The sequence below is a fragment of the Pleurodeles waltl genome, chromosome 3_1 (genome assembly GCF_031143425.1).
Source record: "Pleurodeles waltl isolate 20211129_DDA chromosome 3_1, aPleWal1.hap1.20221129, whole genome shotgun sequence".
Lineage (NCBI taxonomy): Eukaryota > Metazoa > Chordata > Amphibia > Caudata > Salamandridae > Pleurodeles > Pleurodeles waltl.
This window is the reverse complement of record NC_090440.1, coordinates 678,172,857-678,200,524: the sequence shown is the minus strand read 5'-3', so window position 1 is coordinate 678,200,524 and position 27,668 is coordinate 678,172,857.

Here is a 27,668-nt window from a genome sequence, read left to right as displayed (position 1 = left end):
CGCATATTATGCAAGTACATTATTATATATATCAGTAATTGTGTCATAGAAAAAGGTAACAGCAGTGAAAGTACCCGCTATTTACAGAGCAGGTAAGCTTTGGACAGAAACAGGGCACACCTCCCTCTTTCAGAGAATGCTGCAGCTACAACAGCTACTTCTTCGCATAGCATGAACAGCAGGGAAGTAGCAACGCAAGCTTCTTTCTCGAGGGGAAGACCGTAAGTGCAATCTTCGGTTCCCCGCAAAACAGATTCAGCATGGAACACTAGTACAAGCTTTGATTGCTCACGGAACATGTACAGTAAAGGTGTGAGTGACATGTATACCATGGACAAATCTCTAGAATGGGTGCCTAACGCAAGGAAAGAAATGTATAGGTGAATGAATCTGACATTGTTCTCCCCTAGGTGCATTTCGAACTCAGCGTCCTGAAAGACCTGCTGCTGGCATCTTGTCTTCCGTTTTCAGTAGGGCATGCCTGTCCCACTATGACCATACATGGTGAGTGACACCTCAGGCAAACACACCAGCTGAGAGCCGAAGCTTAAGTTTTTTTTCCTCAGTGTCCGCTGGTGCCAAAGTGACACGTTTTCTCCACGCACAACATAGGAGGTCACACTATTTGGCGCTGCACGGACAAGTCAGAACGAAGGTATGTGTTTTTAAAGTCGTAGCGGCCACCCCTCAAGCCAATGCACTGGAATTTGCTCTGATGAAAACAGGCTCAACTTGTGACCTGCACTCAAGAGTGGGGGGGGTGGGAGGGAGGGTCACACATTTGCTGCCGGATGAAGGAAGATGATGACCTGACATGCTCTCATGCAACCTTTGTCATCAGGTTATGCCGATCCCAGCAGCACAGCACTATCTTTAAAAGACAGCCGCTTTGCACTCTGTGACAGACTCCACCAATGAGCATAGACCGGTATTGCAGGCAGCAGTCAGTGCACTCTCTGAGTGCTGGGCCAAGTCAAGAGAGGAGCCTCTGTCTGGAGCTTCTGTCTAGCATGATGCTAGGATCGGAGCACCAGCAGCATTGACCGAAGCCACATTTAGAGGGAGTACAGAGTGACAACTCTGGACAACTTGATGCCTGCAGCCAGAAGTGTCATGATGGTGGACTTTCAGCAGCCCCGAGCCCCTCTGAGAAGGAGAACCTCTACCCCTGCCAACAGCAGAAAGCCAGAAGAGCAGTACAGCTGACACCACTGAGACCACTCTGGCAGCTCCAGCATTTCTTACCCATAAGTGGCCACGCCAGTCCAGGAGGAGTCAGGACCTACTTGTGAACTGGTGTAGTTGGTAAAGGCAATAGTCCAAATTGGCCAGTCCAGCTCCTATTAATGGGAATAGTGTGAATAAGAATGTGCAGACTGACTGAGCAGCACAATTGATACTGCATTTGGTCCAGTCCAGGCCTCGTTGGAGCTACTTATTACTGTGGTGGGGAGGAGTGGGTGGTTATAAAAGTGTCGTGGTGTGGCCAGTCCTGCCTTGGGAGCTTGTTATCAATTTTTCTCTTTTCCTATCATACAGTCTAGGCATACAAATCGAAACATGCAAAGTACACCATCCTGGTTATAAAAAACACAAACAGGACCTGTGACCATGTCCAGGCGCATTCTTTCCCGAAGGATATTGTGGGCGGTTCCATACTGCTTTACTGGGGTTTAAGGAACTGTAGGGCATGTCTCACCTTGGAGATCATGATGAACTGCTGTGAAAATGCACTCTTAAACCTCATTGGTTAATGCAATCACGGATGATGCCTGTGTGTGTAACCACAGAGAAAAGGAAATGAAACCTGGTTGGCTCAAGGGCACAAGTGACTTATGTATTTGTAGTGCCACGAGATCCCAGCCTGTGACTGAAAGCATTTGTATTTATAAGTCATTATTTTAAGATTGTATTCCACACGGCATACGATAGGTTGCGACCAAATGTGCAGTGAATATGAAATAAGCACTATGAAAAAATGTATTTTTAGCAGTATGCATTCACAATGTAACTAATGCAAACCCTTTTCACAAGTGATCATTAAAATGAGGCACTCCATAACTCAACTGGTGACACACTCTTATTTTATTTCTTAAAAGGCGTATTTGTCTCCACCATGAAAGTTCAAATGACCCCATCAAAGACATTCACCACATTCGCATTGCCACATTAGTCGTGCAAGCACACTGGCCATTTGCTCATGTTTTGAGATTCTGAGGAGACTGAGTTACTCCTTCAGTAAAGTGTTATATAACTGAATTATTATTTCGATATGGCAATGTTACATCTAACGATTTAACATTTATTTCTAGTATTTTGCACTCTAAACTACTATCAAAGTGACATCTCGTGTTTGTGTTTTAAGTTTAAGAGGGAATAATGTGACTTTTACAGACATTCTTACTATTGTTCATAACTAACTTCATAATTGGCTTGCCATACAACCTCTTGGTGCTTCATACTCCCCAGGGTATTTAGGCCCATATTTATACTTTTTTAGCACCGCATTTGCGTCGTTTTTTTACACAAAATCGGCGCAAACTTACAAAATGTAATTGTATTTTGTAAGTTTGCGCCAATTTTGCGTCAAAAAACAGCATGGGGTGTCAAGCTATGCAAGAGCACAAGTGAAACTAGTGTGGTCACCTTGTTGGGTCTCTGCTCCCTTGACTCTTCTACAGTTCTTCCAGGTGACATTATAAGCATTATAAAATGAGCAATGTGCATACATTGTTGCTTCTCTGTTCTAGGCCGTGTTTAACCTGCTTTTGCCAGTGACACAATGCGCTTTCATCTACATACATTGTCATCGATGCTGTCTTTATCCTCAGGCTAACCTGAAAGCGAGTCAAACTAAACATTCATAACTATCCAATGACCGTGTGCCCTGAGTCTGTAGTTCATGTTTTAAACTACCATGATGTCACTGCAACCCGTGGGCGGCTCCTCCATGAGGGTGCAGAAGCGTCACCCACCCCCCTCAGCCCCCCCCGCCAGCAGCGACAGCAGTTGGTGTCTCTGTCTTCTCTGCAGGGCTTTCAGGTCAGCAGTCCTTCTTCGTCTTCAGGTTGCAGGAATCTATCTTGCTAGGTTCTGGGAGCCCCTAAATACTCAATTTAGGGGTGTGTTTAGGTCTGGGGGTTAGTAGCCAATGGCTACTAACCCTGAGGGTGACTACACCCTCTTTGTGCCTCCTCCCTGAGGGGAGGGGGGCACATCCCTAATCCTATTGGGGGAATCCTCCATCTGCAAGATGGAAGATTTCTAAAAGTCAGAGTCACCTCAGCTCAGGACACCTTAGGGGCTGTCCTTACTGGCCAGTGACTCCTCCTTGTTTTTCTCATTATCTCCTCCAGCCTTGCCGCCAAAAGTGGGGCCGTGGCCGGAGGGGGCGGACATCTCCACTAGCTGGAGTGCCCTGGGGTGCTGTAACAAAGGGGGTGAGCCTTTGAGGCTCACCACCAGGTGTTACAGTTCCTGCAGGGGGAGGTGAGAAGCACCTCCACCCAGTACAGGCTTTGTTACTAGCCACAGAGTGACAAAGGCACTCTCCCCATGTGGCCAGCAACATGTCTGGTGTGTGGCAGGCTGGCAAAACTAGTCAGCCCACACTGGAAGTCGGTTATGTTTTCAGGGGGCATCTCTCAGATGCCCTCTGGGGTGTATTTCACAATAAAATGTACACTGGCATCAGTGTGCATTTATTGTGCTGAGAAGTTTGATACCAAACTTCCCAGTTTTCAGTGTAGCCATTATGGTGCTGTGGAGTTCGTGTTTTACAGACTTCCAGACCATATACTCTCATGGCTACCCTGCACTTACAATGTCTAAGGTTTTGCTTAGACACTGTAGGGGCATAGTGCTCATGCACCTAAGCCCTCACCTATGGTATAGTGCACCCTGCCTTAGGGCTGTAAGGCCTGCTAGAGGGGTGACTTATCTATGCCATAGGCAGTGTGAGGTTGGTATGGCACCCTGAGGGGAGTGCCATGTTGACTTAGTCATTTTCTCCCCACCAGCACACACAAGCTGGCAAGCAGTGTGTCTGTGCTGAGTGAGGGGTCCCCAGGGTGGCATAAGACATGCTGCAGCCCTTAGAGACCTTCCCTGGCATCAGGTCCCTTGGTACCAGGGGTACCAGTTACAAGGCACTTACCTGGATGCCAGGGTGTGCCAATTGTGGAAACAAAGGTACAGGTTTATGGAAAGAACACTGGTGCCAGGCCTGGTTAGCAGGCCTCAGCACACTTTCAAATCATAACTTGGCATCAGCAAAGGCAAAAAGTCAGGGGGTAACCATGCCAAGGAGGCATTTCCTTACAGTACTGATCTAATTCAAGTTCGCAAATTTTGCTTTTTTGATCCTTCTCACATATTGAAGTTCCATTTATCATCAGTATCTCTATACCTTCATTCTCTTCAGATATATCTTGTTCCTGAATTTTATCACACAAACAATTCACACTTTTCTTTTTATATGAAGTGTTCTTTTGATTGCATACTTTAGAGAAATGGCCCACTCTACTGCATAGGAAACACTTGGCTTCTTTTGCAGGACAACAAGTAGAGAAAGCCAAGTGTTTCATGCTCCCACATCTAAAACATTTTTTTTTTCCATCAACTTTGCTACTAGTTTTCTGCTTCACCATACTCATCGATTGTCCCATCACTGCATCAGTAGTATCAGCACTCAATTCCTTAATATACCTCAAACTATCTTCCACACGCTTCGCTATTGTTATAACTTCATCCAAAGATGGGTCCTTCAAACTCAATAGCTTCTCTTGAATACGCAAACTTTTAGTTCGATTGATCTCTAATTATATCCTCATGCAAACTTCCAAATGTACAAGTTATTGCTAACATCCTCAGCGCACTGACAAACTGATCAATCGATTCATGTGAAGCTTGCGCCCTGGAGAAGAATTTGTGACGTTAAACCACTATACTCAATTTGCGACCAAAATGATTTCTGAAAGCTGTCATCGCACTAGTGTATAAATCATCTTCATCACCATCTTCCTCTTCACCGTCATTCTCATTGACAACAATATTTTCATATGGTAGTGTTTTCAAAACTTTTCTCCCCTCAACTCCCAAATTATGTTCCAACAATGCTAATTTTCTTCTAGCCGTAAAAATAGCTCCACCCAAAGCTTCCAAATATGTCTCAAATGCCTCCTTCCAGTCTTCTCACGACATACATGGGTCCCCGGGAACAGGTAAAAATGTGGACGGGGTGAGTATCGCTTGCATGGCAAAAAAAACTTCAAACCACAAAGTCCCAAATTTTACAGTTTAAACGTGCTAAAAATAAAAAGCTTAAATAACAAAAGTAGTCACCATCGTCCAAAAATATGAAGCTTGCGGCCTGGAGAAGAATTTGTGACTTTCAACCACTATACTCAATTTGAGACCAAAATGATTTCTCAAAGCTGTCATCGCACTACTGTATAAATCATCTTCATCACCATCTTCCTCTTCACCGTCATTCTCATTGACAACAATATTTTCATATGGTAGTGTTTTCAAAACTTTTCTCCCCTCAACTCCCAAATTATGTTTCAACAACGCTAATTTTCTTCTAGCCGTAAAAATAGCTCCACCCAAAGCTTCCAAATATGTCTCAAATGCCTCCTCCCAGTCTTCTCAAGACATAGACGGTTCCCCGGGAACAGGTAAAAATGTGGAATGTGTCACTATCGCTTGCATGGCAAAAAAAAACTTCAAACCACAAAGTCCCAAATTTTACAGTTTAAACGTGCTAAAAATAAAAAGCTCAAATAACAAAAGTAGTCACCATCATCCAAAAATATGTCCCATTAACTCTTATTCACCTTCTCTTCTTCTTTCTTCTTCCTTTACCTTTTCGATATGTTATAATTTATTTTTTCTTATTTATTATTATATATTTTTTTTAAAATCCAGCCTCAGTGCAATACAGTCCTAAATAAATGCCTCCGTACCGCGTTACAGTGCGTTCCTGCCAAGCAGACACGTGAAGGCTGAGCACTGATTGGTTACTCGTTGCTATGGTGTAGCGTTCTTCCAGAAATGACGACACACATAGGATCACATGCGTGTGCGCACACACGTCAATTTCCAGACGTCACGTTGCTGTGCCGAACACGCGCAGATATGCCACTTCCTCCTCGTCTCAGCGCTGAAGGAACTGTGCCAAGCGTGCCGGCCAAAGAGGTAAGCCGCTCGTATCAATTCACGCCGTGGAAGTTCTCACCACATTTGAAATGCAACAAACACCCAACGCGGTACGTTACCAATAAGTTGTATGCGATCCAATGTTCACCTTGACCTTTACACTCGCACCATCCAACGCGGTATGGTTTTGCACCTTCAAGTGTTTTCCCGATGTCAGCCTTTACACTCGCTCCTTATGTTGACAACGCGCGTAAACAATCTGCGCATACTTGAATAAAAATAGTTATTGTACTCAGACACATCTACAACTGGATTGAAATGATCCAATTACTCCATGACACCACATACCTTTGGATAAAAACGCCGCCAAAAGTGTTCAGGTAAACATCCTTGTACAATTTACTGTGCTGCTGCAACCAATGACGGTTTTTCCAAAATCATAATTGAATTCCTGTGGCCTTCACTATAATCTGCCAGGGTTGTTCAGAGATATAGATCCCACCCTCGTCGCCAATGAAAAGAAGCACACTCTTCTTCCTTGTTTTTCCTGCTTTATTTACTTAGAAGAAAACAACATCTCAACTCTGGCAAGTCACAGCAGCAACTGCTTTACAGACTAATTCCACCCCAGAATCATCACATTGTCACCTGGCAACACCCTGTCGCCCTGGCAACCTCCCAACCTTCCTTACAAATATATGGGTGGTTTGCCCACTGCTGTATCAAGAGGAGTGCAAAGCCACAGTCTCTCAAGTCTCTCCAGTGGGTGGGTTGCCCACTGCTCTATCCTGGGGATTGTAAAGCCACAGTCTCTCAAGTGGATAACAGTCTCCACTGGTTCTGGAGGGGGCTTTGTGCCCAGAGTGCTTCATCCTGCCAAGTACTGAGGTAGTGGATGCCTTTCTCCACTGGTTCTGGAGGGGGCTTTGTGCCCAGAGTGCTTCATCCTGCCAAGGACTGAGGTAGTTGATGTGATTCTCCACTTGTTCTGGAGGGGGCTTTGTGCCCAGAGTGTTCATCCTGCCAAGGACTGAGGTAGTGGATGCCTTTCTCCACTGAAAGTGGTGCATCATGGAAGCTGCCCAGGCTCCTGGAATTGACCACCAGCCTCGGACGACTGACCACTGGGGATGGCAGCTCTGTCTGCGGTGGTGCCACAATGTCAGGATGTCGCGGGCCGCTGGTGGTGTTTGCGGCGGTGTCAGTTGAGGCGGTGCTGCCGGCGGCCTCTGTGGCAGCGGTGCTAGTTGCGGCCTCTGTGGCAGCGGTGCTTGCGGCAGGCTCTGTGGCAGCGGTGCTTGCGGCAGGCTCTGTGGCAGCGGTGCTTGTGGAGGGCTCTGTGGCAGCGGTGCTTCCGGCGGGCTCTGTGGCATCGGTGCTGGCGGCGGGCTCTGTGGCGGCGGTGCTGGTGGCAGGCTCTGTGGCGCCGGTGCTGGTGGCGGGCTCTGTGGCGGCGGTGCTGGTGGCGGGCTCAGTGACTGCAGTGCTGGTGGCGGGCTCTGTGGTGGTGGTGCTGGTGGCGGGCTCAATGACTGCGGTGCTGGTGGCAGGCTCAGTGACTGCGGTGCTGGTGGCGGCCTCAATGACAGCGGTGCTGGTGGCGGTGCAGGTGGCTGTCTTCTCTGCCGTACAGGTTGGGGTCGACGTGGACAGAAGGTGTGACACTGGTCCCATTTTCGGTGCCACCATGCCCTCTCCTGACCTCCCCTTTATTTTCTGGCCCTTCCCCACCTTGGATGGTGGTGCTGCTGTCTTGCCACTATCCCCTTTCGTTTTCCCTGAGCCCTTGGTGGCAGGTGTTTTCTGCTTTGCCGGAGCCACCCTTGTGTGTTGAGGTGTGTGCATTCTGGTCTGTTGGTGTGCTTGGGATAGGCTGAGGTACAGGGGATTGGGTCTGGCTGGAGGAAGTTGGAGGGTGGAGGCTGAACACAGGGACAATGGCTGCCATCAGTGCTGAGGCCAGATCTTGAAATGCTCTCTGTTGGGCTGCCTGGCCAGAATGAATGCCCTCCAGGTGTGCAATTGTTTGTTGCAAATGCCTCTCGACACCCTGGATGTCATTCACAAAGGTAGATTGCCCAACAGTGAGGGATCTCAGGAGGTCAATAGCCTCCTCAATGAGGGCTGCGGGCTGACTGGGGCAGGCCTGAGGTGCCTGGGGTGAAGGAGATGCCCACCCTCCTGGGTGAGTGGCCACGGGACACACGCTGAGGGGCTGCTGGGGGTGCGGTGCTGGTAGGAGGGGTGGCGGCTGTACCTGTTGATGCGGGGGGCACCGAGGGTCACACCACCACAAGGCAGCTCCCATCAGAGGAGGAGTCGCTGATGTCAACTCCTGTCCCCGCCGTGGAGCTCCCTTCGCCCTTCGTCCCACTAGTGGCTTCAGACTCCGTTGTCTTGCCCTCCAGGGCTAAGTGGGATGCAGCTCCCTCCTGCTCCGGTGCCATTGCTCCTCCGCCTGATGATGCTATTGCACACAAGAACAGGGAGACCACAAAAAGGGGGGGGACAGAAGAAAGACATGTTCAGTGCATGCAATACCACTACCGTTGCCGGACACTACAGATACAGCAGCCCTCTGCACTACGCCATGCACTTATGGTTCCTAGATTATTCACAGGGCCATTGGGTACAAGGCCTATGCCCGATTGCTCAACACATGGAAGTCACAGGAGCCTGACTAGGTGTAGATGTCTCTTACCACTGGTGGGGTTGGGGTGCCACATAGCCTGCCTCACAAAGGGACCTTGCCTACAAAGCTCGCCCTGGCCTAGGGTAATCCACTGCCCACCTCCCCCCACCCAGACACCTCGTAATGCGCGCAGAGTCAAATGGATGTGATTGTACTCACCCCCTTGTGGCGGCTGTGAGCATTGCTAGGTGGTCTGCTAAGGGGCAGATTAGGAAGGGAACCCTGTACCACTCCCTCAAGGGCTTCCCCTGAGTCAGAGTGTGAGCTATCTATCAACTTTTCAGATGAGGTGCCACCCTGGGCCTTATCATTCTCAATAAGCGTATTAGACAGTAACTCTCTAGAAGGGTTCTTTCCTACCACTAAACCTCTACCAATGCAGAGACTCCTTAGGCTCTTAAAGTTAAGGTGGTCATAAGTAGCATTGACCAAATTAAGAAGGGTTAGAAAAAGGTTTAGGGACAGATAAAAGAGAGAAAAAGTTTCAGGACTTTTTAAAAAAAAGAAAAAAACTTTTTCAATTTTTTGAAACTTTTAGAAAGTTTAGGACTATTTTTCAGCACTTAGCAGATAGTGTAAGAGAAGAAAAGCAAAACATTTTGGTTAGGTGTACATACACTGAACTTGTTTTGTATATTATTCTCTTATGAAAAGTACAAAATGACAAAGTGGTAAGTAGCTGCAAGTACCTATCCCACCGCTGCACAACCAATGTAGGAGGCTGGCCTGGCTTGTAGTGGGTACCAAGGGGTACTTACACTCTGTACCAGGTCCAGTTATCCCTTATTAGTGTAGAAGAGGTGTTTCTAGCAGCTTAGGCTGATAGAAGATAGCTATAGCAGAGCAGCTTAGGCTGAACTAGGAGACATGCAAAGCTCATACTATACCCCTGGTGTCATATGCACAATATCATAAGAAAACACAATACACAGATATACTAAAAATAAAGGTACTTTATTTTTATGACAATATGCCAAAAGTATCTCAGTGAGTACCCTAAGTATGAGGATGCCAAATACATACAAGATATATGTACACAATGCCAAAAATATGCAATAATAACAAAAGGAAGTAATGCAAGCAATGTAAAGTTACAGTAGATTGCAATAGGAGCACATAGGTATAGGGGCAACACAAACCATCTACTCCAAAAGTGGAATGCGAACCACGAATGGACCCCAAACCTATGTGAGCTTGTAGAGGGTCGCTGGGGCTGTAAGAAAACAGTGAGGGTTAGAAAAATAGCCCACCCCAAGACCAAGAAAAGTCGGTGTAAAGTGCACCTATAACCCCCAGAGAGCACAGAAGTCGTGATAGGGGGTTTCTGCAAGGAAGACCAACACCAGCAAAGCAACCAAAGTGGATTTCCGGACCTGAGTACCTGTGGAACAAGGGGACCAAGTCCAAGAGTCGCGACAATGTCGAGAGAGGGCAGATGCCCAGGAAATGCCAGCTGAGGGTGCAACAAAGCTGCCACCGAATGGTAGAAACTGAGGATTCTGCAAGAACGAAGAGGGCTAGAAACTTCCTCTTTGGAGGATGGATGTCCCACGTCGTGAAGAAGCTTGGAGAGGTGTTCCCACGCAGAAAGACCGCAAACAAGCCTTGCTAGCTGTAAGGGTCGCGGTTAGGGTTTTTGGATGCTGCTGTGGCCCAGGAGGGACCAGGATGTCGCCACTTGGATGAGGAGACAGAGGGGGTGCCCAGCAAGTCAGGGAGCCCTCACAGAAGCAGGCAGCACCCGCAGAAGTACCGGAACAGGCACTTGGAAGAGGAGTGAACTGGAGCTCACCCGAAGACACAAAAGGGAGTCCCACAACGCCGGAGGACAACTCAGACCGTTGTGCACTGCAGGTTAGAGTGTTGGAGACCCAGGCTTGGCTGTGCATGAAGGAAATCCTGGAAGAGTGCACAGGAGCCGGAGCAGCTGCAAATCACGCGTTACCCAGCAATGCAGTCTAGCTTGAGGAGGCAAGGACTTACCTCCACCAAACTTGGACTGAAGAGTCACTGGACTGTGGGAGTCACTTGGACAGAGTTGCTGAGTTCCAGGGACCACGCTCGTCGTGCTGAGAGGGGACCCAGAGGACCGGTGATGCAGTCTTTTGTTGCCTGCGGTTGCAGGGGGAAGATTCCGTCGTCCCACGGGAGATTTCTTCAGAGCTCCTGGTGCAGAGGGGAGGCAGGCTACCCCCAGAGCATGCACCACCAGGAAACAGTCGAGAAGGCGGCAGGAGAAGCGATACAAGGTTGCAGTAGTCGTCTTTGCTACTTTGTTGCGGTTTTGCAGGCGTCCTGAGCAGTCAGCGTCGATCCTTTGGCAGAAGGTGAAGAGAGAGATGCAGAGGAACTCGAATGAGCACTTGCATTCATTATCTAAAGAATTCCCCAAAGAAGAGACCCTAAATAGCCAGAAAAGGAGGTTTGGCTACCTAGGAAGGAGGATAGGCTAGCAACACAGGTAAGAGCCTATCAGAAGGAGTCTCTGACGTCACCTGCTGGCACTGGCCACTCAGAGCAGTCCAGTGTGCCAGCAGCACCTCTGTTTCCAAGATGGCAGAGGTCTGGAGCACACTGGAGGAGCTCTGGGCACCTCCCCTGGGAGGTGCAGGTCAGGGGAGTGGTCACTCCCCTTTCCTTTGTCCAGTTTCACGCCAGAGCAGGGCTGGGGGATCCAGGAACCGGTATAGACTGGCTTATGCAGAGATGGGCACCATCTGTGCCCATCAAAGCATTTCCAGAGGCTGGGGGAGGCTACTCCTCCTCAGCCCTGACACCTTTTTCCAAAGGGAGAGGGTGTAACACCCTCTCTCTGAGGAAGTCCTTTGTTCTGCCTTCCTGTGCCAGGCCTGGCTGGACCCCAGGAGGGCAGAAACGTGTCTGAGGGGTTGGCAGCAGCTGCAGTGAAACCCCGGGAAAGGCAGTTTGGCAGTACCCGGGTCTGTGCTAAAGACTCGGGGGATCATGGAATTGTCTCCCCAATGCCAGAATGGCATTGGGGTGATAATTCCATGATCTTAGACATGTTACATGGCCATGTTCGGAGTTACCATTGTGACACTATACATAGGTAGTGACCTATGTATAGAGCACGTGTGAAATAGTGTCCCCACACTCACAAAGTCCGGGGAATTTGCCCTGAATGATGTGGGGGCAACTTGGCTAGTGCCAGGGTGCCCACACACTAAGTAACTTAGCACCCAACCTTCACTAGGTGAAGGTTAGACATATAGGTGACTTATAACTCACTTAAGTGCAGTGGTATATGGCTGTGAAACAACGTGGAGTTATTTCATTCAGGCTGCAGTGGCAGGCCTGTGTAAGAATTGTCAGAGCTCCATATGGGTGGCAAAAGAAATGCTGCAGCCCATAGGGATCTCCTGGAACCCCAATACCCTGGGTACCTCAGTACCATATACTAGGGAATTATAAGGGTGTTCCAGTATGCCAATGTGAAATGGTGAAATTGGTCACTAGCCTGTTAGTGACAATTTAGAAAGCAGAGAGAGCATAACCACTGAGGTTCTGATTAGCAGAGCCTCAGTGAGACAGTTAGTCATCACACAGGGAACACATACAGGGCACACTTATGAGCACTGGGGCCCTGGCTGGCAGGGTCCCAGTGACACATACACTAAAACAACATATATATAGTGAAATATGGGGGTAACATGCCAGGCAAGATGGTACTTTCCTACACCATCCAACTCCGGATACGCCACCGCCAGGATCCGGAACATCAGGGGGGTCATGGTGCGATGGGCACTCCTCCCACGTTGGGAGGCCATCCCGAGCTGGGTCTCCACCGTCTGCTTGCTCCAGCGGCGAATGTCCTCCCATCTTTTCCAGCAGTGGGTGCTCCGTCTGTGGTGGACCCCCAGGGATCGGACGTCCTTGGTGATAGCACTCCAAATATCCTTCTTCTGGTGGGCGCAGACCTACAGGAATAGAACAGAGGAAAAGGAAAAACTTTAACCGTCCGGACCGTCACAGTCATTGGCCCACATTGCCACCCTTGCCCTGACGCACATACACTCACTGTCCGCTCATGCAGGGCTCAGTCCCCTCCCCTTGTATCTTCCATCCACACCACTCCAAACAGGCATTGCCCATGCAGCATGCTCACAGTGTACTCACCTGTTTGTCTGGAGGACCATAGAGTAGCGTGTACTGGGGAAGGACCCCATCCACTAACTTCTCCAACTCTTCTGAAGTGAAGGCAGGGGCCCTTTCCCCAGACACATGAGCCATCGTCGCTTCCAGACTGAGGTCACAGCAGCACTTGCAGTGTAGGTCCTCTCCTGTAGGTCAGGCATCAGGTGAGTGAACAGACGGTCACGTCCATGGCGGTGCGTACCATCATCGCCGGCGTACATCATCATTGGCTCCTAGGACCAATAGGGTCCAATGTTAACCAATGCTGGATTGAGCTGCGGTCTTTGACCGCCTATTGCGGCGGTGTAGAGCGCCAGCACAGTTACCTCATATCCCCTTGTCCCACCTTACAGGTCAGGCAGTCACCATTTCAGGGGGCCACATGGCATTAATAATAACTGCGTCACACCTATCTAGGCCTTGCATACACATAGTAACAGGCACATTGCGGATTAACAAATGTGTGCAAATTACATTTTGTAATACCTCAGTGTTGGCTGACTCTCTGATCGCTGTTCTCGTCCATAGGGCACGTCTGCTGGGGCAGGTGATGAGATAGCGGCATCCTCCGGTGTACAGACAGCTGGTGGACCTGTCAACAATAGAAGAGAGACACATAATAGTCACCTACAGACTTGATCATGCAACAATCCATGAACCGTGTGCCCAGTTGGAGCCAGACCTGATGTCAGCAACCCGCTATCCCACAGGGATACCCCCTCTAGTGCAGGTCCTGTCAGTACTCCATTTCCTGGCAAGTGGGTCTTTTCAGATTACAGTGGCCATTGCATCAGGGATGTCCCAGTCAATGTTCTCAAACGTGTTGTCCAGAGTGTTGTCTGCCCTGCTGAAACACATGCGCAGCTACATCGTTTTCCCCCAGGAGGAGGATTAGCCTACAGTGAAAGGTGACTTCTATGCCCTGGGACATATCCCCAACAACAAAGGTGCCATTGATGGGACACATGTGGCCTTGGTACCCCCCTCAGGAGTGAACAGATGTACAGAAACCGGAAGAGCTACCATTCTATGAATGTGCAGATGGTGTGTTTGGCCGACCAGTACATCTCCCATGTGAATGCCAAGTTTCCTGGCTCAGTGCTTGGTGGTTACATTCTGAGGAATAGCAGCATCCCTTATGTGATGGGGCAACTCCAGAGGCACCGTGTGTGGCTAATAGGTGAGGACAAGGACCCTATACCCTGTGAATAATTGTTTGGGTCTGGGGTTGTCCCTACGGGTTAGTGTGTGTCTAACAGTTGTGTCTCGACATTTGCAGGTGACTGGTTACCCCAACCTGTCATGGCTACTGACCCCAGTGAGAAATCCCAGGACAAAGGCAAAGGAACGCTACAATGAGGCACATGGGCGAACTACGAGGGTGATCGAACAGACCTTCGGCCTCCGGAAGGCCAGGTTCCGGTGCCTCCATATGACAGGTGGTTCTTTCTACTACTCACCAAAGAAGGTGTGCCAGATAATCGTGGCCTGCTGTATGCTGCACAACCTGGCTTTGCGACGACAGGTGCCTTTTCTGCAGGAGGATGCTCCAGCTGGAGGTCTTGTGGCAGCTGTGGAGCCTTTTGACAGTGAAGAAGAGGCAGAAGAAGAGGATATCGAAAACAGAAACAACGTTATCCAGCAATACTTCCAGTGAGACACAGGTAAGAAGATATCACTGCCTCACAAATCTCATACAATTGTTTGACCTATCATAAGTCTGTTACTGTATGTTACTGGATCCTTACTTGTCACTTTGCCTTTCCATTTCACAGATGTGGGTCCCACTGTGTGACCTCTGCTATATTACCTCATGGACTAGAGCTGTGTTACATCGGTATGTTGACAATAAAATAGACATTGCTATGTTCATTTGTGAAAGCACAGTCTGACTCCAGATTGTTTTGTGATACAAGGGTGTTTATTATTTCTGTGCAAATTAGTGGAGGGGGTTGTAAAATGGGCAGGGGTGATGGTGGAGGAATGTCCATGGCAGAGTCCAGTCTATTTGTTTCACAGGTGCATTGTCCAAAGGGGCATAGGAAGTGTAGCTAGGGCAGTTGATGGATGGACAGGGTGACAAAGTGGGACAGAAGGATGACATTCAGGGGGGTCTCATTTCCTGGCGGGGGTCTTGGCATTGTTCTCTGTCTTGTTCCTGGATCTCAGGGACTGTTTGCGGGGTGGTTCTCCATCTGCAGGGGGTTAGGTGCTGGTGTCGTGGTCCAGTGGTGGTGCCTCCTGTCCACTAGCGCCGGCAGAGGTGGTGGGCTGTTCATCATCCAGGCTAGTGTCAGGGGCCCCTTGTTGTGCCACAGTGTCCCTCCTGGTTTTGACAAGGTCCTTCAGCACCCCTACAATGATGACCAGGGTGGTGTTGATGGACTTGAGTTCCTCCCTGATCCCCAGATATTGTTCCTCCTGCAGCTGCTGGGTCTCCTGAAACTTGGCCAGTACTGTTGCCATTGTCTCCTGGGAATGATGGTACGCTCCCATGATGTTGGGTTCCCGGGCCTGTCCGCCCCCTGTCGCACAGCAGTCCTCCCAGTTCCCCTGTTTTCCTCTGCCTCTGTCCCCTGAACCATGTGCCCACTGCCATGGCCACTGCCCCCAGGTCCCTGATTTTCTTGGGGTGGTGGGTTTGCCTGGGTTCCCTGTAGTGGTGGACACACTGCTGCTTGACGTGTCCTGGGGACAGAGGGATGGGCCCGCTGGGTGGGTGCTGTGCTGGTGTTTCCTGAGGGGGGAGGCTCTGTGGTGGCATGTGCCAGTGTCAGGGGAGCCGACTGTCCTGGGGTCCCAGATGGGCCGGGCTGGTCATCTTGATCCAGTTGGACAGAGCTGCTGTCATCACTGTAGGACTCTTCTGTGGGGGTAGTGGACATGTCTGGAACCTTCTGTCCGGTGACGTTGGGTAGGGGTCCTTCAGGGGTGTAAAGGCATGAATATTGCATCTGGGTGTGCCATTGTGTGCAATGGGTGAGTGACCCTGTACTCCATTGCTTGCATTCTTGTGTAGACCTTGTGTGATAATTAGTTTGGGGTATGTGTGGGTATCTGTTATGGACATGCTTTGGTGATGGGTGTCCATGCTTTGGTGTTGCATGCAGCGCTTGGTGTTGGGATGGGTGGGTTGTGATAGTGTGGCATTTGTGAGGTGTTGGAGTGATGGGGGTGAGGGCGGGGGTATGTGATAGCATGCAGGTAGGGTGGGGATGTAATAGTTGAGATTTGACTTACCAGAGTACATTCCTCCTGCTACTCCTGCAAGGCATTCAGGATGCAGTATAGCCAAGACTTGCTCCTCCCATGTTGTTAGTTGTTGGGGAGGAGGTGGGGGTCTGCCGCCAGTCCTCTGTACTGCAATCTGGTGTCTGAGGTGCGTGGATGTTGTGTGAGTGATGGTGTTGTGTACCTGTGGATGCTAGTGTTGTTTCTGGTGGTGTCTCTCTCTGGCCTTCTTTCTCAATTTTGGTAGTAAGGGTTTGTGGGTGATGTGGGTGTGTGTTTTATATTGGATTGGGTGTGTGGGGAGTGGTGTGTGTATGTGTATCAGGTGTGTGTATTTCGATTTGTCCAATGTGGTTGTGTTTTGTAAATGTGTGTATTTTGAGCGCGGCGGTGTGTATCGCCAAAGGAATACCGCGGTTGAAAGACCGCCGCGTGGATTCGTGGGTCGTGATAGTGTGGGGGCGTATTCCTGTTGGCATGACGGTGGAGGTTTTGTTATCGCCAGTTTTTCACTTACATTTGGTGTTGCGGACTGGATTTTGGCGGATTCCGAACTGTGGGTCGTAATAGCTGTAGCAGAATTCTGCCACCGCAGCGGTTTGTTGGCGGTCTTCTGCACGGCGGTAAGCAAGATTTACCACCAATGTTGTAATGAGGGCCTCAATATATTTTGGGATATTTCATCTGATTCGTATCTCATTCAATATACATTGGGGAAATATTAAAACGACCGTCAGCATACAGAGCAGTGCTACGAAGGAGGGGGAAAGTGGGTCTCGTTTTTCACAAACAACGGATTCAACAAAACTTGTTTTAATTAACCCCTTCGCTGCCAGGGCTTTTCCCCTCATGTGCCGAGCCTTTTTTTGGCTATTTGGGGCAGTTTGCGCTTAGGCCCTCATAACTTTTTGTTCACATAAGCTACCCTCACCAAATTTGCGTTCTTTTTTTCCAACATCCTAGGGATTCTAGATGTACCCAGACTTTGTGGGTTCCCCTGAAGGAGACCAAGAATTTAGCCAAAATACAGTGAAAATCTTGTTTAAAAAAAAGAAAATGGGGAAAAAGGGCTGCAGAAGAAAGCTCGTGGTTTTTCCCCTGAAAATGGCATCAACAAACGGTTTGCAGTGGTAAGATCACCATCTTCCCAGCTTTCAGGAACAGGCAGACTTGAATCGGAAAACCCAATTTTTCAACACAATTTTGCCATTTTTCTGGGACATACCCCATTTTTACTATTTTTTGTGCTTTCAGCCTCCTTCCAGTTAGTGACCAAAATGGGTGAGAAACCAATGCTGGATCCCAGAAAGCTAAACATTTCTGAAAAGTAGACACAATTTTGAATTCAGCAAGGGGCCATTGATGTAGATCCTATAAGTGTTTCCTAAAGAAAATAACAGCTGAAATAAAAACATATTGAAATTGAGGTGAAAAAAAAAACAGCCATTTTTCTCTACGTTTTACTCTGTAACTTTTTCCTGCGATGTCGGATTTTTGAAAGCAATATATTGTTACGTCAGCTGGACTCTTCTGGTTGCGGGGATATATAGGGCTTGTAGTTTCATCTTGAACCCTAGGTTCTCAGAGCCAATAAATGAGCTGCACCTTGCAATGGGTTTTCATTTTATACCGGCTATGCAGCAATTCATTTGCTGAAATATAAAAAGTGAAAAATAGGTATCAAGAAAACCTTTGTATTTCCAAAATGGCCACAAAGTAAGCTGATGGGAAGCAGTGGTTATTTGCACATCTCTGAATTTCGGAGTGCCCATACCAGCATGTGATTTACAGGGCGTTTCTCAAATAGACGTCTTTTTTACTCACTGTCTTACATTTGGAAGGAAAAAATGTAGAGAAAGACTGTTTTGCTATTCTGTCTTCCCCCATGTCTCCCGATAAAAATGGTACCTCACTTGCGTGGATAGGCCTAGCGCCCGCGACAGGAACTGCCCCAAAACACAACGTGGACACATCACATTTTCACAAAGAAAACAGAGCTGTTTTTTGCAAAGTGCCTAGCTGTGGATTTTGACCTCTAGCTCAGCCGGCACCTAGGGAAACCTAGCAAACCAGTGCAGTTTTGAAAACTAGACACCTAGGGGAATCCAAGATGGGGTGACTTATGGGGCTCTGACCAGGTTCTGTTACCCAGAATCCTTTGCAAACCTCAAAATGTGGCCCAAAAACACTTTTTCCTCTCATATCGGTGACAGAAATTTCTGGAATCAGAGACGAGCCACAAATTTCCTTCCACCCAGCATTCCCCCAAAACTCCTGATAAAAATGGTACCTCACTTGTGGGGGTAGGCCTAGCGCCCGCGACATGAAAAACCCCAAAACACAACGTGGACACATCACATTTTCACAAAGAAAACAGAGCTGTTTTTTGCAAAGTGCCTAGCTGTGGATTTTGGCCTCTAGCTCAGCCGGCACCTAGGAAAACATAGCAAACCTGCACAGTTTTGAAAACCAAACACCTAGGGGAATCCAAGATGGGGTGACTTGTGGGGCTCTGACCAGGGTCTGTTACCCAGAATCCTTTGCAAACCTCAAAATGTGGCCCAAAAACACTTTTACCTTTCATTTCGGTGACAGAAAGTTCTGGAATCAGAGAGGAGCGGCAAGTTTCCTTCCACCCAGCGTTTCCCCAAGTCTCCCTATAAAAATGGTACCTCACTTGTGGGGGTAGGCTTAGCTCCCGCAACAGGAAAAGCCCCAAAACACAACGTGGACACATCAAATTTTCACAAAGAAAACAGAGCTGTTTTTTGCAAAGTGCCTACCTGTGAATTTTGGCCTCTAGCTCAGCCAGCACCTGAGGATACCTAGCAAACCAGCACATTTTTGAAAACTAGGGGAATCCAAGATGGGGTGACTTGTGGGGCTCCGACCAGGTTCTGTTGCCCAGAATCCTTTGCAAACCTCAAAATTTGGCCAAAAAAACACATTTTTCTCTCATTTCGGTGTCAGAAAGTTATGGAATCTAAAAGGAGCCATAAATGTCCTTCCACCCAGCGTTCCCCCTAGTCTCCTGATAAAAATGGTACCTCACTTGTGTGGGTAGGCCTAGCACCCACGAAAGGAAAAGTCCCAAAACACAACGTGGACACATCACAATTTCACAAAGAAAACAGCTGTTTTTTGTAAAGTGCCTACCTGTGGAGTTTGGCCTCTAGCTCAGCCGGCATCTGGGGAAACCTCGCAAACCTGCCCATTTTTGAAAACCTGACACCTGCGGGAATCCAGGATGGGGTGACTTGTGGGGCTCAGACCAGGTTCTCTTACCCAGAATCCTTTGTAATCCTCAAAATGTGGCCAAAAAACACTTTTTGCGCTCATTTCGCTGACAGAAAGTTCTGGAATCTGAGAAGAGCCACACATTTCTTCCACCCAGCGTTCCCCCAAGTCTGCTGATCAAAATGATACCTCACTTGTGTGGGTGGGCCAGGTGCCTGCAACAGGAAAAGGCTAAAAACTTGTAGAGATTGAGGGGATGGCACAGTGAGTTGATGAGCACATATTTTTATTTTATACATCTTTTAGGCTGACTCTGCTTTGGGGACCCATGCAAGTTAGGTATCATTTTACTTGAGGGACTGAGGGGAATGCTGGGTGGCAGGAAATTTGTGCCACAGTGGTGATCCTACAAAGAAGAGTGAGGAAAATATGATTTTTTATGCAAATTTTGAGGTTTGCTGAGGAGTCTGGTTAAGAACATGTTGGGGGATCCAGGCAAGCCACACCTCCTTGGACTCCTTCTGGTGTCTATTTTTAAAACATGTCTGGGTTTGGTAGGTTTCCCTAGATGAAGGTCGCACCCGGGACCAGAAACATAGGTCTCCCCACCCAAAACACAGGTAGTTTTGCAATAGATCATTCGGTGTGTCCACATACTTATATGATGTTCCAAACACTAAAATTGTGAAAAGACACGCACTTAGGTTATGTTAAAAAGACCCCTCACCCACCAACCAAGTTGGTGGCATGCTTCATCATCGGGGTCCCACCCGAGACACATAGCTTGTCACAGGTGTGCTGCGACGCCTGATTACAGCGGAGCAGGCTTTGTCATTTTTACCACACATACTGGTTGGATTTGGCACAAGGGTGTGTGATGGTTCAGTGGATCAAGTTTTATGAACAAGAGATTTCACAAAAATGAAATGCACTGTTAATAACTGAAAGGCCAAAAAACTGAACCAATGACTCACAGCTCGTGAGCTGTAAAGCCACGGCAAGGCACCAACCGCTTTACAGTCCATTCACACACCTTTCAACAATGAAATGCACAAGACCATTCACGCCGCCAGCCACGGGCCCAGCACATTACAACACTCGCATCAACAGACAGTGCCACTCAAGGGCCCATCACTTACATACGCCCACATCCCTGATACAGCAATCACACCAGCTGATGGGAGTGTGTGGAATGGCGTTTGGCTGGCAGTGTGTTGCAGTAGCCAACAGCAAGTCAATATGTACACCGTCAGCCAAGCACCACTCCACACACAATGGCATCACTACTTTTTTTTTTTTAAACAAAGAAACCACTAACTAATTAGAAATAATTACAAAACTACAAACACAAAAGTTCTAACTAAATGCATGACAGAAATGCCAACCATGAAAATGAACACATGAAAATACAAAACAGGCAGTTTACACTCATGGTTGTTCCCAGTAATTCTTCTGGGTTTGGTAATTCTTGAAACAACCACCAACACATAGCCCAGGCTTTAAAGGACAATCTGGGCAGTACATTCGAGTCTCCCTCTGGATACCTCTTCAAGCACACACTCTACATTTCTTAGCTGGAAAGTCATTTTTGGGTGTGGGAGTAATGTGCTCAGCAAAATGGCGATGTTTCAATCTAGCCACATCCTCCACCACTGCTTCTCTAGGAACTCTGGCCTGTTTCACCACAATAAGGCTCTCTATTACTGACTCCTGAAATTTCACAAATGTCATCTTTGACTCTAGAGACCTATCCTTAAACACAATTGTAGTGCTTCTGTTCTTATCTCGTTTTCAGCACTTACATAACATATCAAGAATGCACTTCTGAGTTCAAAGAAGACTTTTATTGTTGTTAATTCTTCCCCAACCGCAAGTTCGTAAGTGACGAATCAATAGATTTCAAGCACACGTTCAATGAAAACACAGTTGCAATGTACACAGCAGGTTATATTTATAAGATATTGAATGCAAAGCAAAACAAATACTTCACCGTGTGAGAAACTATTTACAGCTTCATCTTTCTAGGGTCGGCAAGTTGATGACTCCTGGTCAACTGCGAGAAAGAGATTTATCTACCCACACGGGAGACTGGCAACTGGCGCCAAGTTCCAGTCCGAAGTCAGGCAGATTCGAATCTAATTCTCTGAAGCCCGTGAGCCACCCTTAGAACAGCGTTCCCCCTCCTCTCAGACCCGGGAAAACTACGCAAGCCTTTGGAGATTGGCCAGATCTCCTAGACTGCTCCTCTTCCCAGGCTTGAGCAGGATGGTAAACACCACATGTACTCTCTCTTATCAGGTCTAGTCTACTGTGAGAAGAAAACAGCTTGGTTCATCTTGTGCAAAAACACAGCTTGGAAAAATACAGCTTGGATTCTCAACTGCAATGTCTAACTCCACGTTAAAGGCAATAGGCAGCTAACCTAAATATCAAATGTAATGTCTAATGTCATGTCACAGCCAATAGGCAGCTGAGCTGAATACAAAATGTAATATATAATATCATGTCAAAGCCAATAGGCAGCTGAGCTGAATACAAAATGCAATGTATAATATCATGTCAAAGCTAATAGGCAGTTGAGCTGAATACAAAATGCAATGTCTAATATCATGTCAAAGCCCATAGGCAGCTAAGCTGAATACAAAATGCAATGTATAATATCATGTCAAAGCCAATAGGCAGAATACAGAATGTAATGGCTAATGCAATGTCAAAGCCCATAGGCGGCTAAACTGAATACAGAAAGTAATGGCTAATGTCATGTCAAAGCCAACAGGTAGCTAGGCTGAACAAAACATATAATGTGCTACTGGTGAACATTGAGCAACTAATATGCGCATTTGTGAAACACAAAGTCATTGATCAAACAAAATTAATCGCATGACATTCCACCCTTTGACCAATGAATTTTTGTTTCACATATCTCTTGTTTCAAACAAAAACAAAAAACATCAGCACAAAAATTTTTTTTTACCAGCAAGTCAGATTTGAATGATAAAAGCAATCCCTGTAAAGCAATAGAAGTGGATTAACATATAGATCTCATAACCTTTCACATCAGATACGTCTACACAGAAAAGACTGAAACATTTGTACTCTGAATGAGATTATAGTGTCTCTAATTCAACAGTGTTAGCAATTTGATGTGGCATGAGTTCTACTCATGTAAAGGTGCACGGTCCACCTGAAAGGTATGCTGGAAGATAAGTGAAAGTCAGAGTTCCATACGAGAAGAAAAAAAAACACAGCTTAGTTCCAGTGGAAGAATGCAATCAAACAAGTTGAACTTGAACTGAAGGCGCCATTTGCGCAAAATGGATCCATGGTGCTGGCACTTTACTCAGCCAGGTTCAGGTTGGGGGTTCGGTCCCTTCCCCGACCCCACACGCACACACCCGAAGGGGGACCACACAGCACACTCAGGGACAGTGGCGAAACGTGGTAGGATCTGCAAAAGAAACAAGTATGACTTTTCTTGGAAATAACATTTGTCATTTAAAACGTACCCTTTCTCTTTCTTTCCCTGTTTTATAATCAGCAGGACGTTTTTGGGGCCCTTTGTTATAATTTCTGCAGGTTCTGGAGGGTCACTTAGGGCTTTAACCCACACCTCAACACTGAGGTTTTTATCTGCTGCACCACAGCTTCCCTTTTCTTGCACTGTCAGAAGGGCTGGGGCAGACTCATTCTTTACCAAACCTCCATTCACTGCACTTTTGACAAGTTGGGCCATTCTGTCTCCAATTTGTATGAAAGAATCAGATTCTTTTCTAGTTATCAGCATAATTTAGATTTCTTCAAGGTAATCTGCAGCAATCATTCCCCTTAAAACCTGATCAATTTGCCATTTCTGTCCTGGTAACTTTCCTCTCCCCAACTGCTCTGTGACTGCTTGCATGACAGATTGCGCTCAAGCGTGCTGCACAGTTTTTATCAAATCTAGGGGAATGTGCATCTCTCTCATCTCTGCCCACCTGTAAGTGGCCTTTTCTCCCAGCTGTTCACATTTCTGGGGCACCCACTTAGCCATCCCCACTAAGGCAGAATTCTGGGTGTACACTTCTCTCTCTAAATTTTTCTCTTTAACATCTGAAAGGGAATTGAACCAGTTAGGTGCAAGCCATGTGGAAAACCAAACGGCTAAACCATTGGCAATAAACCAAGAATCAGTGTAAAAATGACACATCTCACGTAGCTCTTGCTTTAAAATCTGACACACATTGTACAACGCTGTTCCTTCTACTGTGCCAGAAAACAACATTTCAGTTAATAAATCAATAATAAAACAAACATGCTTTTTATCTTCAGTGGACACGAATTCAAATGGTGCACACAATTTCACTAGTGACTCTTTTACCTGTGGTACTCTAGCCCTGTCTTGCATGTACCAGATCCAATGTATGATCCTAGCTAGGGGCACTCTTTACTTCCCTTGTTCTTGAGTTACAAGTACATCAGTTTTAACCTCTTGCACTGCGCAGAAACCTAAAGTCTGCATTATTTCATTTGCCAAATCACAAGCGCGCAGCTGCATATAATTTTTCACAGTGACCATATACCAAAGTGTTAGGATTTCACTCAAATGAGGGCTATTCTGTTTCCAAAAATCAAACAAGCTAATGAAACTAGGTGTCTCTTGCTTAGTGCAAACAGTAAGAAGCTCTAAAATCTTTCGTTTTACTTCATTTTGCAAGGGTAACTCGTAAATCACATTCTGAGCTCTCTCGTTCTCGTCCGTGTTATCAGTTAAGGAATGCACTTTGACTGCCAAAAAACCTGGCTCACACGGCTCAGAGCAGCTGGAAGCTGTCTTAACCCCCTCATTACTGGAATGGGAAAAGAAAGATTCTTCTAAAACAGCATTTTTATAACTTTCAGCATTATCTTGAATTAATGTATTCTGGCTAATTTGCTCATGTAAATTCTCATTTTCATGTTCCAACTGCCTACATTTCTCCTGCATTTCTCTGTAAGCAGATAAAGGTATCCAAACCTTTCTGTCATCATTGCTTCCAAAAGGCACATTTTCTAAATATGCTTCATCACAACAAAAAATATTTCTCAAAGCACCATCAGGCAGTTTAGCTACACATGCATTTTCAAACATGGTCTGCTGTGCTTCTGTAATTCTCCAAACAACAAAAAACAATTTCTGTAATTCTCCAAACAACAAAAACAATTACACTTTTAAAGTGTGCACGTAGAAATCTACTAATTCGTCAACACCCCACTCCTGGTACCAAATGTAGTGCTTCTGTTCTTATCTCGTTTTCAGCACTTACATAACATATCAAGAATGCACTTCTGAGTTCAAAGAAGACTTTTATTGTTGTTAATTCTTCCCCAACCGCAAGTTCGTAAGTGACGAATCAATAGATTTCAAGCACACGTTCAATGAAAACACAGTTGCAATGTACACAGCAGGTTATATTTATAAGATATTGAATGCAAAGCAAAACAAATACTTCACCGTGTGAGAAACTATTTACAGCTTCATCTTTCTAGGGTCTGCAAGTTGATGACTCCTGGTCAACTGCGAGAAAGAGATTTATCTACCCACACGGGAGACTGGCAACTGGCGCCAAGTTCCAGTCCGAAGTCAGGCAGATTCGAATCTAATTCTCTGAAGCCCATGAGCCACCCTTAGAACAGCGTTCCCCCTCCTCTCAGACCCGGGAAAACTATGCAAGCCTTTGGAGATTGGCCAGATCTCCTAGACTGCTCCTTTTCCCAGGCTTGAGCAGGATGGTAAACACCACATGTACTCTCTCTTATCAGGTCTAGTCTACTGTGAGAAGAAAACAGCTTGGTTCATCTTGTGCAAAAACACAGCTTGGAAAAATACAGCTTGGATTCTCAACTGCAATGTCTAACTCCACGTTAAAGGCAATAGGCAGCTAACCTAAATATCAAATGTAATGTCTAATGTCATGTCAAAGCCAATAGGCAGCTGAGCTGAATACAAAATGTAATATATAATATCATGTCAAAGCCAATAGGCAGCTGAGCTGAATACAAAATGCAATGTATAATATCATGTCAAAGCTAATAGGCAGCTGAGCTGAATACAAAATGCAATGTCTAATATCATGTCAAAGCCCATAGGCAGCTAAGCTGAATACAAAATGCAATGTATAATATCATGTCAAAGCCAATAGGCAGAATACAGAATGTAATGGCTAATGCAATGTCAAAGCCCATAGGCGGCTAAACTGAATACAGAAAGTAATGGCTAATGCCATGTCAAAGCCAATAGGTGGCTAGGCTGAACAAAACATATAATGTGCTACTGGTGAACATTGAGCAACTAATATGCGCATTGGTGATACACAAAGTCATTGGTCAAACAAAATTATTCGCATGACAACAATAAAAGCATTAAAAGTTGCTAAGTGGAAGAGGTGAATTGCTAACTGCTTATACCAAACGTAAGACTTACGAATAGCAGTATAAGGTTCTAACCTTTGATCAACTCTATCTACACCTACCATGTGCTTATTATAATCTAAAATGCACACAGGTTTGCGCACTTCAGCCACCTGGCCCCAAAGAGTCACGGGGGAAGTACTCTCATCATGGATGGTACTTGGCATGTAGACATCCCTCCTGTCTGAAAATGTCAAAGCTAGCAGCTCATCATTCCGCAAGGCACTGCACTGTCCCCTCTCAAGATTTTTACAGACAAGCTCCCTTGGCTAGCCTTTCCGGTTACAACGAATTGTGCCACAAGCAACAGTGTCCACTCTAAACAATTTCTTAAACAACTTCACTCCAATGTAGAAGTTATCTACATACGTACAAATGGTGACCTTTATTGAACAGTCGTCTACCAAGTTCCCACACAATTTTCTCAGTAACTTCAAAAGTGAGAGGACAACCAGGGGGGTCAATATTGGAATCCCTACCCGTGTAGACACAGAAACTTTACACATATCCTGTACTACTTTCAGACAGCATATACAATTTAATTCCATACCGTGCCCTCTTGCTAGGAATGTACTGCCTAAAAACCAAACGACCCTTGAAGAGTACCAAAGACTCCTCCACAGCTATTTCTTTGCCTGGAACATAGACCTCTGAAAACCGATCTACAAAATGATCAAGGACAGGCCTAATCTTAAAAAGACAGTCAGAATCAGGGTGATCTTGTGACACGGCTAATGCATTGTCAACAAAATGCAGCATCCTAGGAAGAATCAAATACCGATTATGAATCATGGTTGCAGGAAATATAGCTGTTGCCATCAAGGGGCTAGTAGACCAATAAGATGCCAGTGACAGCTTCCTTATCAACCCCATCAAAAGAGTCAAACCCAAAAACCTTTTCATCTCCTCCAAATTTGTGGGAATCCACCGGGTAGTTCTGGAGTGTGGCCTAAGTCTAGCAGTGTTGTCCCTCAAATACTGCTCCACATACAAATTAGTCTGCTCAACAATCTCTTCCAAAAACACATCATCCACAAATAACTCAAAGAAATTGACTGGCAAAAAGTTCTCTGTATTGACTCTACACCCCGGGAGACCAGTAAAGGCAGGCACCTCTGGCTGCTCCATGTTTGGGGCAACCCAGAGTTCAGGTCTTCTAACGGGAAACCTTTCAGCCCCAGGTTGCTGCACTAATGGCACATCAGTGTCCTCCTCTAAAACAGGCCCTTCATCTGCACTGAGCATGGCTTCCTCATCAGATCTCCGACAGAAACTTCACTGCCAGAATCTCTCACTTCCTCCTCTCCCTCAGATGCAGACTCCGTCTCATAATCATGATCAGACAATGACTCAAAAAGCATACCAACCACCTGCTGAGCAGTCATCCTGCAGTTAGCCATGATCTTTCCTACGAAAATTAACTGGACAAATGCACCACCAACAACCAGCACTGTGTAAGATAAGTAATAAAGTGTAGCTTTATCAGTAAGAGTTATAAACTCAAAAACTATACCGCTCAGTTGCCTGAAAAAGCTTGACTCACCAGCAACTACTCTGCACAGAAACAACAATCACCAATGATATCCCACTAAAAAGAAAGAAAGAAAAGCAAATTAGAAATAAGACAACACAGATATCATTGTGCACAAATCTAAGGACAATTTCACACACAAACCTGCATTTAGTATACCACCTAGAAACATGCATGGCAACAATACTCCTTTGGAGTAAATTGTTTTTTAATTACCTAAAACATGCAACTATGCAA